Source organism: Molothrus ater, chromosome 14 (assembly GCF_012460135.2).
Source record: "Molothrus ater isolate BHLD 08-10-18 breed brown headed cowbird chromosome 14, BPBGC_Mater_1.1, whole genome shotgun sequence".
In the NCBI taxonomy this organism is placed as follows: Eukaryota; Metazoa; Chordata; class Aves; order Passeriformes; family Icteridae; genus Molothrus; species Molothrus ater.
The window spans coordinates 20,207,078-20,220,655 of record NC_050491.2 but is presented as its reverse complement, the minus strand read 5'-3'; the positions used below and the strand labels follow the sequence as shown (position 1 = coordinate 20,220,655).

The window sequence follows — 13,578 nt, the reverse complement described above, 5'->3', positions numbered from 1 at the left end:
TGTTATCTACTTTCGGTTTCCACCTCCCTTTAAATGTAACCTTGGCACATCTCCCGGGGCTCTGGGCAGGAGCCCCCTGAGGTGCAGGAGCTCCTTTGGGGATCCTAATAAAACCTTGGATTAACCCCTGCTAAGAGTCGGCCCTTTATCTTCTACCGCTGTCTCTGGTGTCTCTGCTGCTGCAAAGGCGACCAGGCCAGGTGCCCTCAGTACCCTCGGGGCACAGAGAGTGTCTCCCGGCCAGCCCAGGTGCCCTCAGTACCCTCGGGGCACAGAGAGTGTCTCCCCCCAGCCCAGGTGCCCTCAGTACCCTCGGGGCACACACAGAGAGTGTCTCCCCCCAGCCCAGGTGCCCTCAGCACCCTCGGGGCACAGACAGTGTCTCCCCGCTGTTGGCCGTGTCGGGGCTGCCCCCTGGTGTCTGCCAACTCGGGACCGGCTGAGGGTTACTGAGAGGCTCGCACAAACCCGCTCGGCCGCTGATTGTGGTGGTGTTTGAGGGTCCTCCAGGACAAGGGAGGAGATGAGAATCTTGACTCCCCCTTTCAGAAGGCTGAAATATTATTTTATGATCTCTATTATATTAAAAGAAAATGAGATAACTACACTAAAAGAGCAAGGAGACATCAGAAAGCTGGAAAGGAATGAATAATAAAAACCTGGGACTGCTCACAGCCCCGACACCGCTGGACCATGATTGGTCATCAAGTAGAAACAATGCACAGGAGACCAATCCAAGATGCCCCTGTTACTAAACCATCTCCAGCCCACACTCCACAGCCAGCAGATTGTTATTGGTTCCATTTCTGTTCTGAGGCTTCTCAGGAGAAAAAACCCAGCAAAAGGATTTTCATCAAACACGTCAGTGCCAGGTGATGGCACAGGCAGCATGGGCTGGCAGAGGTCACTGTGTCATCCCTGCCAGCCCAGGTGTCACAGCAAGGAGGAGAGAGTTCACCCTGTGCTCACCCTGCAATACAGAGCAATACAACACAACACACACATTAACACAAGATTATAGCCTTTTTCTATTTTCATTACTTGTGGATTTATTGTTACAGGACACCCAAAACAACAAAAGCACACAAAAAACAGCACTCATCTACCATTAACACCCCCTTCAACTGACACACAAACTCACCATCCCTCTGATCGCAACTGCTAAATTACACCCCAGCAATCATTGGTCCTCGGGAACGTGGTTCCCTGGAGCCTCCAAAAATTCCTCCTGCCTGAAGAAATACCCGGTCCCTGGAGGGTCTGTGCCCAAACTTTGGCGATGAACGTCGCCTCGCAGACCGACCGGGACCCGGGAAAAAAACCCAGCCGGGGGGAAAAAAAAAAGAAAAAAAAACAGCCGGGGGGGTGGGGGGGCTAAACCCAGCTGGGGATTTTTTACTCTAAATTTACAAATGAGTTGAAAAACCTGAAAAGCAAGTCACACACACAAGGTTAAATCCAGTCACAGCATGCGCTCACACACGCAGAGATGAGCAGACGCCGACAGACAGACACGTGCTCTCACACATGCTCACGCACTCCTCCCATTTAAACGTTCCCTGTGGCTCCCACTCGAGACGCTGAAGAACGTGCTTCCACGCTTCTTCTGGCTGCCGTTCCTTGACGTCAAATGGTAGATTCTGGGGAAATCAGTAGCCTCAGGGACCTGTGAGACGACAGGAAGCGGTCAACGAGTGGCTGACAGCTAGGACTTGTCCCCGCTCTGGACCAATAAATTTTCTACCCAAAATCCCATAAAAGACAGATGAACAGTCAAGTTTTTATAACTGTTCTACCTAACTGTGACTATGTGCCAGGGCAGGGCAGCTCCGACCATAAGTGGTACAACATGAGTACACACAATAAAAGCAGACGCATACAGTGCAAGTGTGCATGGAGTGTAAGTCCATACAATATAAGCCAGCATAGGTACACAAAATGTAAGTACATACAGTGTAAGCCAACATAGGTAAACGCAATGTAAGTACATACAGTATAAACCAGCATAGGTACAAACAATGTAAGTACATACAGTATAAGCCAGGACTTGAGATAGCTCTCTGGAAGATTACTTCTTGAGCCCTGTACCCTTTGAGAAGATGGAACCTATAGAACTCCTGCAGTCACGTGAGGAGGGTGTAAGACGCTCCCTCGGGAAGTCCAAGAGAATGGCGTGGAAAAAAAGGCACTACCAAAGCTGGTAGTGAGAAGGAAGATGGATGAGAACATCTTGTCCCTTTGAGACATTCCTGTCTCAAAGAGTAAAAATGTAAAGATGCCGGAATAAGGGATATCCGGAAAGGAACGTGAGTAGAATATGGCCTACGTGGCACGGAATAGTGCCGATAAAGCGTTGAGACGTAACAAAGGCCTGTGACACGTAAGACGATGGACACGGACGACATAACATGGACACGGACGACATAACAAAGACACGGATGACATGACACAGAGACGAGTGACAACTGCCTGGCACTGTCCCCGTAGGGACCCGAGATTCCTAGTGCAAGGTGAGCCAGAGGCTGATGATGCCAAAGGAAAGGAAGCCCTATGACGATGGCACGTGATGATGAAATGTAACTCAACAAAAGAAGTTAGTGCTGAAGCAGTTAAGAGGATGATCGAGAGGGGCGGCGAGCCTAGAGAAGGAAGCCGACTGCCGGGTGACCGTGGCTCCGGACGTGAAGGCGAGCTCCTCGGGGGAAAGATCCGTGACGACGTCGAGTCGAGGGAGGCGGACGACGCAAAGTTCCCGAGAATGTGGAGATGGGTCGGAACTGCCCTGCCCGGCAAAGGCTCTGGCGAGGCTGAGGGGAAACCCTCTCCCTTTACTTCCAGAGAGCCCGCCCCCCTACAGACCTGTCCCCTAAGCTGACATCTGATTGCCTCCTGTGATAGTAAAGGCTATTCCCCTTCTCCGAGCCACTGGCCCCAACACTTAGCTTTTGGAAGATGAGAGGACAAAATCCATCCTCGGTCAGACGTGGACGTTGAGATGCTCTCCGTGTGTGCTTCGGTGCTGCCGTTTCCAAGCTTGGGCTACGAGCCTCCTCAGGGTACCTAAGACAAAACAGAAAACCTGACTATTGCCCTCAAAAACAGTAATCCCCAGGACTCCTCTGCACCACTGCCCCGGCTCACCTCAAATCTTGATTTGGCTCCAGAGGGTGCCCGGAAGATACCTGCAAAGAGAAAAGGGACACGCTCAGCATGCTGCTGTGTAACGCTCACCTATGGGTCAGCCTGCCTAAACGCCGACTCACCTGCCCTCCTCTGTTCCTTGGCGTGCCTAGGGCAGCAACAGCACCTGCAATGAAACAAAGCAGAAAAGCATGCTGAGATACTGTGAAAACACAACCTCCCAAATCTGACAAGGATGCCACACCGATACCTTAAGCTGCACACACCTGGCATAGGCGTGCTCAGCCAGGAGAGATGGCAAGTGGACCACCTAAAATAAAAAGAACAAGACGAGATGCTTACAGCTGCACCAAAACTGAGACCTCAGCAATAACAACTGCTTCTGTACACTATTCAATGCTCACCTTGCCCACTCGGCCTTGACTGCTGCTCTCGGCCTTGACCTCCTAAAAAGAGAGACAACGAACAATGCTGTAACGGCCACCATTTATGCTTCCTCTGCAGAAACAAACATGGACTCACATGCTCGGGGCAATCCCCACACCCGGGATGGGGGGCTCTGCCCTGGATTTTATCCTTATGCATCTGAAAGAAAGTCAGGACAAAAGTCAAACTGTTGCAGGGTAACTTAATAGCTCCAGATATCTTGTGTCCAACTACACCCCACATTACAAACTTCAAGTCCCCGGGACTTCTACTATTGCACCGGGCTATGCGGCAGGGCAGAGCAGCTCCGGCACAAATGTGTGTGCAGACACCCGTGACACGGGACAGACAGGACGTGACAGACAACGGGGACACAACACGGACAGAAATCTCCTGGCAAGGAAAATGGCTGCGAGGACTGAGAGAATGCAAAAGGAGATGACCGAGGGGAGACCGATGGTGAGCTGATGAGGCTCAGAGAAACCTGGAGGAAGAAGATGCTAACCGAATGATTTATTCCAAAAACTGCAAAGATGGATGCCCGAGAATCCTACGGCCAGAAGCCTCTACCTGCCCTCACCTTCTCACAAGTCCTAGTCCGCCATAATGGATCCTGGCGGGGCACAGCTGTCCATACAGCTCAGAACAAGACCTGAAAAGACATCCGACCGGATGCTTCTAAAGAGACAAGAGAGTCTGATGCCTGTCTGAGCTCCTGAGGCGAAAGTTCTATGGCCTGGCTGCCAGGCCGAGGAATGCAGAGATCACAGATGCTAACAATGATGCCAGGGTTTCTGACAGGCCCCACAACAACCTATGATAAAAGACATGACATATCCAAACACACATAAAACACAAAAGACAAGTGACACGATACACACCGGGACTGCTCTGCCCTGCGCACCTCAGCACTGTGATCCAAAGCCAGGCTTTGCTTTTATGGGGCCTAAGGGGCCGCTTCATGGACACCCCCCCATCTCCAAAGGGGACTCAAAAACCCCTCCCAGTAATTCCCAAACCAGCACCCTGCTTGCATCCCCTCTCTGGGTCGTGGCCCTCTACTTATCTCTCGCACAGCTGGGGATGCCGGTCTCGGCTGCAAAGAAAGGCCACCTCGTCAGCCGGGAAGGTCCTGCTGGCACCGGGCTGGTGTCTCTCAGACAGCTGTATTAAAGAAAATCAAACATCAGTGCCCAATCTTGGCAGCCCATCGGCCAAAACCCCACAAGTCTGCTACTCACCGTGCTCCTAAGAACGCTCAGCTGCTCGGGTCGCACGCTTCGGGCACACTCGGAGACCGAGGCCGTCGTCACAGGGGGTGCCTGGGCTAAGAGGAGATGAGGTGATTTGGCATGGCTGAAACCTGAGGGGACCATCACTCCTCCTCCCTACTTCCCCGACTCACCCCAACTCCTTGGCAGGTGCCCAAGGCCACCTGGATGGCACCTTTAAATAGAAAAGTTCTGGGCTTCATCACCAGGTCCTGTAACGCATCCACAGGGCTCGCACGTGCAGGGAACCCGGTGCATCGGCCGGCTGGTGACAGGGGCTTGGCAGGCTCCGAGTGGATTGCCTAAAGCACAAAAAAGAGAATGGAAGCTTAGAGCAGCACCAGAAACTGAGACCTGAGCAATAACAGCTACTTCTCACCACTGCTCACCTTGACTGCTGGTATCCAGATTTACTTCCTAAAAAGACAGACAAAGAACAGAGCTGTAACAGAGTCACCACGTACACTTCTGCTGCAGAGACAAATGGTGCCTCACCTGCTCAGGGGAAACCACTCACCCGGGATGGGGGCCTCTGGCACACATTTAATCCATCTGAATCTGAAAAAAATGTCAGGACAAGAGTCAAGCTGTTGCAGGATAACTTAAGAGCTCCAGATATCTTGTGTCCATCTACAAATCCCACCTAGAGTCCAACTACACCCCACATTACAAACTTCAAGTCCCCGGGGCTTCTCCTGTTGCACCGGGCTATGCGGCAGGGCAGAGCAGCTCCGGCACAAATGTGTGTGCAGACACCCGTGACACAGGACAGACGGGACGTGACAGACAACGGGGACACAACACGGACAGAAATCTCTGGGCAAGAAGGATGACTGCAAGGACTGAGAAGATGCCAAATGAGATGACCAAGGAGAGACTGATGGTGAGCTGCTGAGGCTCAGAGAAACCTGGAGGAAGAAGATGCTAACTGAATGATTTATTCCAAGAACTGCAAAGATGGATGCCCGAGAATCCTACGTCCAGAAGCCTCTACCTGCCCTCACCTTCTCACAAGTCCTTGTCCACCATAATGGATCCTGGCGGGACATAGCTGTCCATACAGCTCAGAACAAGACCTCAAAAGACATCTGACCGGATGCTTCTAAAGAGACAAGAGAGTCTGATGCCTGTCTGAGCTCCTGAGGCGAAAGTTCTATGGCCTGGCTGCCAGGCCGAGGAATGCAGAGATCACAGATGCTAACAATGATGCCAGGGTGTCTGACAGGCCCCTCCAAGGCCTAAGGTAAAAGACATGACATATCCAAACACACATAATACACAAAAGACAAGTGACACGATACACACCGGGACTGCTCTGCCCTGCGCACCTCAGCACTGTGATCCAAAGCCAGGCTTTGCTTTTATGGGGCCTAAGGGGCTGCTTCATGGACACCCCCCCCATCTCCAAAGGGGACTCAAAAACCCCTCCCAGTAATTCCCAAACCAGCACCCTGCTTGCATCCCCTCTCTGGGTCGTGGCCCTCTACTTATTTCTCGCACTCCTGGGGATGCCGGTCTCAGGTGCAAAGAAAGGCCACCTCGTCAGCCGGGAAGGTCCTGCTGGCACCGGGCTGGTGTCTCTTAGACAGCTGTATTAAAGAAAACCAAACATCAGTGCCCGATCTCGGCAGCCCCGCGACCAAAACCCCACAAGTCTGCTACTCACCATTCTCCTAAGAGCACTCAGCTGCTTGGGTCGCACGCGTCGGGCACGCTCGGAGACCGAGGCCGTCGTCACAGGGGGTGCCTGGGCTAAGAGGAGATGAGGTGATTTGGCATGGCTCAAACCTGAGGGGACCCTCGCCTCTCCTCCCTACTTCCCCGACTCACCGCAGCTCCTCGGCGGTTCCTGACCCGGAACTCCGGGCTGGCGAGAGCGACAAACCCGGTCCATCGGCCGCTGGGGATGGGAGCTTGGCGTGCTCCGATCAGATGGCCTAAGGCACAAAAACGAGAATGGAGACTGAGACGTGCCCCAGGAATTGAGAGCTCAGGAACAAGAAATGCTACTGGTCACCTTGCTCTCCTGAACTTGATTTCTGGGATCCAGCTATACTTCCTAAAAATAAAGACAAAAAAAAAAAAAGCTGTAACAGGGCCACACTTGACACTCCCCCTGCAGAAACAAATGGTGACTGACCTGCTTGTGGGAACCCCCTCACCCAGGATGGGGGGCTCTGCCATGGATGCAATGCATCTGCACCTGAAAGAGAGTTAGAACATATGTCAAACACCTGCAGGATAACTCAAAACCTGCAAACACCTTAGGTCAATCTAGGAATGGCATCTAGATTCCAAGTACAGCCCACATTACAAATTTCAACTCCCCAGGGCTTGTCCTATTACACCAGGCTATGCGGCAGGGCAGAGCAGCTCCGGCACAAATGTGTGCACACACCCGTGACACAGGACAGACAGGACGTGACAGACAACGGGGACACAACACAGACAGAAATCTCGAGACAAGAACCATGACTGCAAGGAGCACAAGGACAGAAAATTAGATGACTGAGGTAAGATGGATGGCGAGCTGATGAGGCTCAGAGAAACCTGGAGGAAGAAGATGCTAACCGAATGATTTATTCCAAAAACTGCAAAGATGGATGCCCGAGAATCCTACGGCCAGAAGCCTCTACCTGCCCTCACCTTCTCACAAGTCCTAGTCCGCCATAATGGATCCTGGCGGGGCACAGCTGTCCATACAGCTCAGAACAAGACCTGAAAAGACATCTGACCGGATGCTTCTAAAGAGAGAAGAGAGTCTGATGCCTGTCTGAGCTCCTGAGTCCAAAGTTCCATGGCCTGGCTGCCAGGCCGAGGAATGCAGAGATCACAGATGCTAACAATGATGCCACGGTTTCTGACAGGCCCCTCCAAGGCCTAAGGTAAAGGACATGACATATCCAAACACACATAATACACAAAAGACAAGTGACACGATACACACCGGGACTGCTCTGCCCTGCGCACCTCAGCACTGTGATCCAAAGCCAGGCTTTGCTTTTATGGGGCCTAAGGGGCCGCTTCATGGACACCCCCCCATCTCCAAAGGGGACTCAAAAACCCCTCCCAGTAATTCCCAAACCAGCCCCCCGCTTTCATCCCCTCTGTGGGTCATGCCCCTCTACTTATCTCTCGCACATCTGGGGATGCCGGTCTCGGGTGCGAAGAAAGGCCACCTCGTCAGCTGGGAAGGTCCTGCTGGCACCGGGCTGGTGTCTCTCAGACAGCTGTATTAAAGAAAACCAAACATCAGTGCCTGATCTTGGCAGCCCCGCGGCCAAAACCCCACAAGTCTGCTACTCGCCGTGCTCCTAAGAACGCTCAGCTCTATCGCCGAGTCCCGTGATGCTTCCGCAGGGCTCGGGAGAGCGGCGCGCCCGGTGCATCGGCCGGTCGGTGACTGGGGCTTGGCGTACTCCGAGTGGATTGCCTAAAGTGCAGAAACAGGAACGGATGCTTAGAGTTGCACTGGAAAGCGAGACTGGAGCATTAACAACTGCTTCTGTACCCTACTCAATGCTCACCTTGCCCACCTCATCTTGACTGCCGATATCCAGCTTTACTTCCTAAAAAGAAAAAGAACAGAGCTGTAACAGAGTCACACTTTACACTCTCCCTGCAGAGACAAACGGTGACTGACCTGCTCGGGGGAACCTCCTCACCCGGGATGGGTGGATGGATTTTGCCCTGGATTTTATCCTTCTGCATCTGAAAGAAAGCGAGGACAAAGGTCAAAGGGCTGCGGGATAACTTCACAGCTCCAAACATCTTCTGTCTATTTAGGGATATCATCTAGAGTCTGGCAACACCCCACAAACTGCAAGTCCCCGGGACTTGTCCTGTTGCAGCAGGCTATGCGGCAGGGCAGGGCAGAGCAGCTACGGCACAAATATGTGTGGACACCCATGACACGGAACGTGACAAACAGGGGGACGACAAACACGACACGTTATGCTTGTGGTGAGGGTCTTGAGGGGAAAAGGCAAAAGGGACCCCAAAGACACACTAGGTAACACGGTACACTGGACAACACCACGTGGACCGGAACTGCTCTGCGCTGACCGCCTGAAAGCTGCCGTCAAAATTAGAGCCTCTCCCTCTAGCTGTCCTAAGAGGCCCCTTGGAGAAGATTGCTTTTCCCACTGCTAATTTTTAAATCTGTCCCAGGAACTCCCAACCCAGTACTCTCCCATTGTCCCATCTCCAGGCCGTGGCCCTGACTTATCTTTTGGATGATCGGTGATGAGGATCCACGTTGGACCTGAAATGAGTCTGCCTCGGAGGGCCCCGTGATCGCCTGTTAGCCTCTCGGTCAGCTACAATAAAGAAAACCAAAACCAAAGTATGAGTACAGAGTTACGTGGGCCAAATCCCAGCGAGTCAGCTACTTGCCCTCTCCTGAGTGTGCCTGGCTCCTTCAGGCTCCAGCTTCATCCTGATTCCAAGGCTGTGGCCGTTATTATGAGTAGCACCTGGGTAAGAGAAAGGCAAAGTTAAATGGCATTCCTGTGAGTGCAGTGGATGACCTTGTGTGCTGTAAACGTGTGAATGCCTCTGCTCAGCTTCTAAAAGGCCTTGGGTGGGGGGGCCCTCAAATAAACACCCTTTCTCACCCTGCTGCCTTCAAAACCACCCCCCCAACAATAACTCCTAACCGGATACCCGCTCACCCTCCCTCTCCTAGTCACAATCCTCAACTCACCTGAAGCCTCAATCTCAAACATAATCTTGGACACTGGGCAGATTCCCAGATTCCTCTTGCGACAAGATGAATCTGCTGAAAAAAGCGTTGTAGTTGACACAACCTGGAGCCTCTGGAAGCTGTGCTCTTCCTAAAAAAAATACAAAACAAAATAAGAACAAAACAGGAAATTACAAATGCATTTTACCACCCCTAAACACAAAACCCAAAACTGTGAACTTAAATACTCCCTGTATTCTATGCTGTTTTCTTCACAGTATCTTCAAAGCCTCTGTTGCTTTAGATGCCCAGAAACACCTGCTGAAAACAAGCTGAGATAAGCTGAAAGAGTCTCTTACCTGAAATGAGAGGAGAGCTCTGATCCCAGCACATCCCAGAGAGGGAATGAAGGCCCTGAGCAAAGGCTGGGGTTAATATACCCCTGATGGTGCCCGCCTCTCGTTCCCATGGCACCCGGGAAAAGGGAGGGGGGTGAATCCCACCCGGTATGAAAGCCCTCAGAGCAGTTGCAGCTGTTTGGCTCCTCTGACTCAAGTTCAAGGGGAGAAAAGGGCTTGTTATAGAAGAAAACTCTTCTGAAAAATAACAGTGCTTTCTTTTTTGCAACAACTACTTGGAGTAAATGGGCAGGAAACTGGTAAGAAATAAAACTTTCTGTTTAGGCAGCATAACTAGATAAATTGGCTAATTTGCTGTGACCTTACATAATTATTCCTTAGTGGCTATTAAGTAGTACTTCATGTGTGACTGAGCCCGGTGGAGAAGAATGCTTATGATATGAATCGTCTAAGTCTCCTTGGGGCCTCTAATTAGGCCTATCTACATTATAAGTAAAAATAAGAAAAATAAAAGCTTCCCAGGCAGTGTAAGGGTTAAGTGCATGCCAGGCTCACCCTGCTCTGAGATACTTGGTCCTATGGCACAGAAAGAAGGGCCCTGAAATGTATTTTTAAACCCTTAAAATGCTGAAAAAGGCAGAGCTTCCTTCCAGTGCACCCCTTAAAAAGAGGAAATGGGGCAGTTACCTCTACTGAAACTAATACAATAGCAAATAAATAGCTTCTGCCCTTTAATTTACTCTCCTTAATTATTGGGAAAAGAAGGGTTTTCTTCTCTCTTTAAATCTCTCCAGGGATGAAAAAAGAGGGATTTTTCCCTCAGTTCAAATTCTTATGGAGGGATAGCTGGGCTTCTCCCTCAATTTAGGCCTCAGGACAACAAAAAGGGGGCGGCTACCCTTAATTCAAACCCATAAGAAACATTGTCAAGATTTTCCCCTTCTATTTAAACTGGGGAATAATTGAAAATGAGGACTCCCTGTCAATTAACACCCCTAACAGCATAGAAAAGGCAGGGATTCTTTCAACTGAGACCACTAAAATTGCAGGGGAAGCAGAGTCCCTCCCAGTTTGAACACAAAAAATAAAGGAAAAGGAAGCTTTTTCCCTTTTTTCTAAACCCTTTTTCTCCTAATAACCCCTCTCCTTTCTGGGAGTGCTGTGGAGGGTCTGGGGGCTCTGGGGAGGGACTGGCACAGTAAAAGGGGAAAGTTGAAAGCCCTCTCCTGGAACCCCACATGCTGCCTGGCCTGCTCAGATGCTGCCCCTTGGCAAAAGGGCTCTTCCCTTGGCGTTTTCTCAAGGGGACTGAGTGGTAATAGTTTCAAAAAAGGCAAATGATCCAAGAAATGTACAAAGAACAACACAGAATTAAGAATTAAGACAACGCTTGTACCACTGATTTCAAACACTGCCTGGTTTTATTCTGGTCTTGCCTGAATAAAACATCTCCTTAGGGGAGGAATACTCCAGATAGAAGGATCAAGACTGTTTTTGTGTTCTGACCTTAGCCTGAGAATTGTACAGGGGAGAAGGGGAATTACCATTTCCATCAGTAAACTTTATTTGATTCATTCCAAGACTGGACATGCTAGCTGGGTTATAAGTAAATGCTTGAATTGTGAGAATAATTAGTATTGTAGTTCACAACATTTATGCTCTTATTGCAAAAAGTGTTAAAGTAATAACTTAGTTTTGTGGATGGGAATTACTAGTGCCTGGTGAATGAGAGATACCTGAAGAACGGTAAGAGTCCACAGTTAAAGGGTGTCCAAACCAATTTGCCTGGAAATTATTTAAGAGAAAGTGACAAGGAAATAGAGGGCATGACCAGATTGGCCTCTGTTTTTTGCCACCGAGAAGATCAAATACACCTGCTGTGGGTTGCAACCTCACAGGCCTGGGAGGTGGGAGTATAAGGCATACTGGACCTCTGTTATTCCTGTTTCTGGCACTCATTTGTTCTCTTTTCCCTTTCGGGATACCAGCAAGATCGTGTCACAAATGCTGCAGAAAGCATCACGTGGAAAGAAACCAAAGTTCCTCTTTAATTACACACACCTATGTCAACAGCCACTGTTATAACCCATCCAAATTAAGAACCTGTAGGCAAAATGGAGTAAATGATTGGATTACAAGAAACTTAGGAAAAAGTGGTAATAGATTTGGAATTGAATGTCCAAAAGGAGAGAGAGGGATTTGTTTTACATTTAATCCTGACGGTTCGAGATTTGGTAAAAAAACAAATAATAAACGAAAAGGTAAAACCAGCACAGCAACTTAACTCTGTATTGACCCCAAATTATCTATTGAGTCGTATTACAAGACTCCAAGCAGTTATAGAAATGATAGCAAATGGAGCTGCCCAGGCATTGGAGTTAATATCAAGTCAGCTAAGCCGAACAAAAACTGTAGGGTATCAGAATAGGTTGGCTTTACACTATTTATTGGCCAAAGAAGGGGGTGTTTGTGGAAAGTTTAATATATCAAATTGTTGAAAATTGATGACCACAGAAAAGTCATTCTAGAAAAAGCAAAAGAAATCAAAGAAGAAAAAAATATATATGCATATAATAACCGAGGTACCGGTCCAAAAATTAGAAAACAATGTTAAAACCTAGCTGGTAGGGTAATGTATTAGAAGAAATTAAGATCTTCCATTTTATGTGTTGCAACTATTTTTATATTTCTTCCTTGTGTAATCCCCTGTTTTATTTTGCCCGCATAGTCCAGAAGATGCAAGTAGATAAGAAATATTGCTCAAGCCAAAGGATTTACAAAGAATAAGAGTGGGGATTGTGACAAATGCAGGTATTTTATGATTGGCTTTTTTGAAATATTAAAATGAATATTATATGTGTTGTGTTAGAAAGGAATGCTGTATTAATTCTCTTAAGTAGTGTGTTAAATATAGTTTTAGGTTATAAAAACTGTTAAAATAGAAACGATGCTATGTAAGATACTTTTTTTAAAGAAAGGACTTGCAGCAAGATAGCGGCCACAGGACACCTGGATCTTTCAGAGAAAAAGAATTTATATATATTGCCCTCTTATCAGAAGAAACAAACTTCTTCCTGCCTCCAAGGCGCTGTTAGGATTAGAAGGAAGAAGTGGATGATGAGCAGACAGAATCCTGTGTTTGAATGGAATTTATGCACCATGTACGAAGTGTATGACTATGCAACAGGCTATTGCTTTTAAGGGTTAATCCTTTGTTAACGGGGTCCTTTTTCAGGCCCGTGCTGCCCAGAAAAAGGTACCCGGACGTCCGTAACTCTTTGTTTTTGTTGTCTCATATTGTCCTAATTCAAATTGTCCAAATTATTATTACTCTAATTGTATGACTATTTTTATAACCATTTTATTACTATTAAACTTTCAAAAATTTGAAAAGCAAGTGATTGATGTTTTTCACACCAGTCTGTTAGGTGAAAATTATCAAAAGATTTTTGTGAGTTTTCTAATTTTGGCATTAATGCTGGCAAATTTTCAGGGTTTACTGTCTATTTGTGGGTCGAGAAATCTGTCCCAAACACTGAGGGGACTCTGGAGCTATTTGGGAACAGTTCTTTTTTGAAATTCTTTTGTGTTGGGATCAAAGAGCTGGCATTTGCAGGGGCAAAATAATTCTCTGTCTGTCCTGTATTTATTAAAGCAGCTGTCATATTCCAACCTCCTCCTCCTCGTCGCACGGTTT

General features: G+C 48.7%; 1 long non-coding RNA gene across 1 annotated transcript; it reads right to left on the bottom strand.

Annotated features, from left to right (window-relative positions):
- Positions 1-8,156: 8,156 nt before the first annotated feature.
- LOC129046829 (uncharacterized) lies at positions 8,157-8,551 on the bottom strand. The gene is made up of 3 exons (XR_008508621.1): positions 8,482-8,551; positions 8,366-8,407; positions 8,157-8,271 (listed from the first exon to the last, which is right to left on the bottom strand). It is a non-coding gene; the product is annotated as an uncharacterized LOC129046829 (long non-coding RNA).
- Between the last annotated feature and the right edge of the window lie 5,027 nt (positions 8,552-13,578).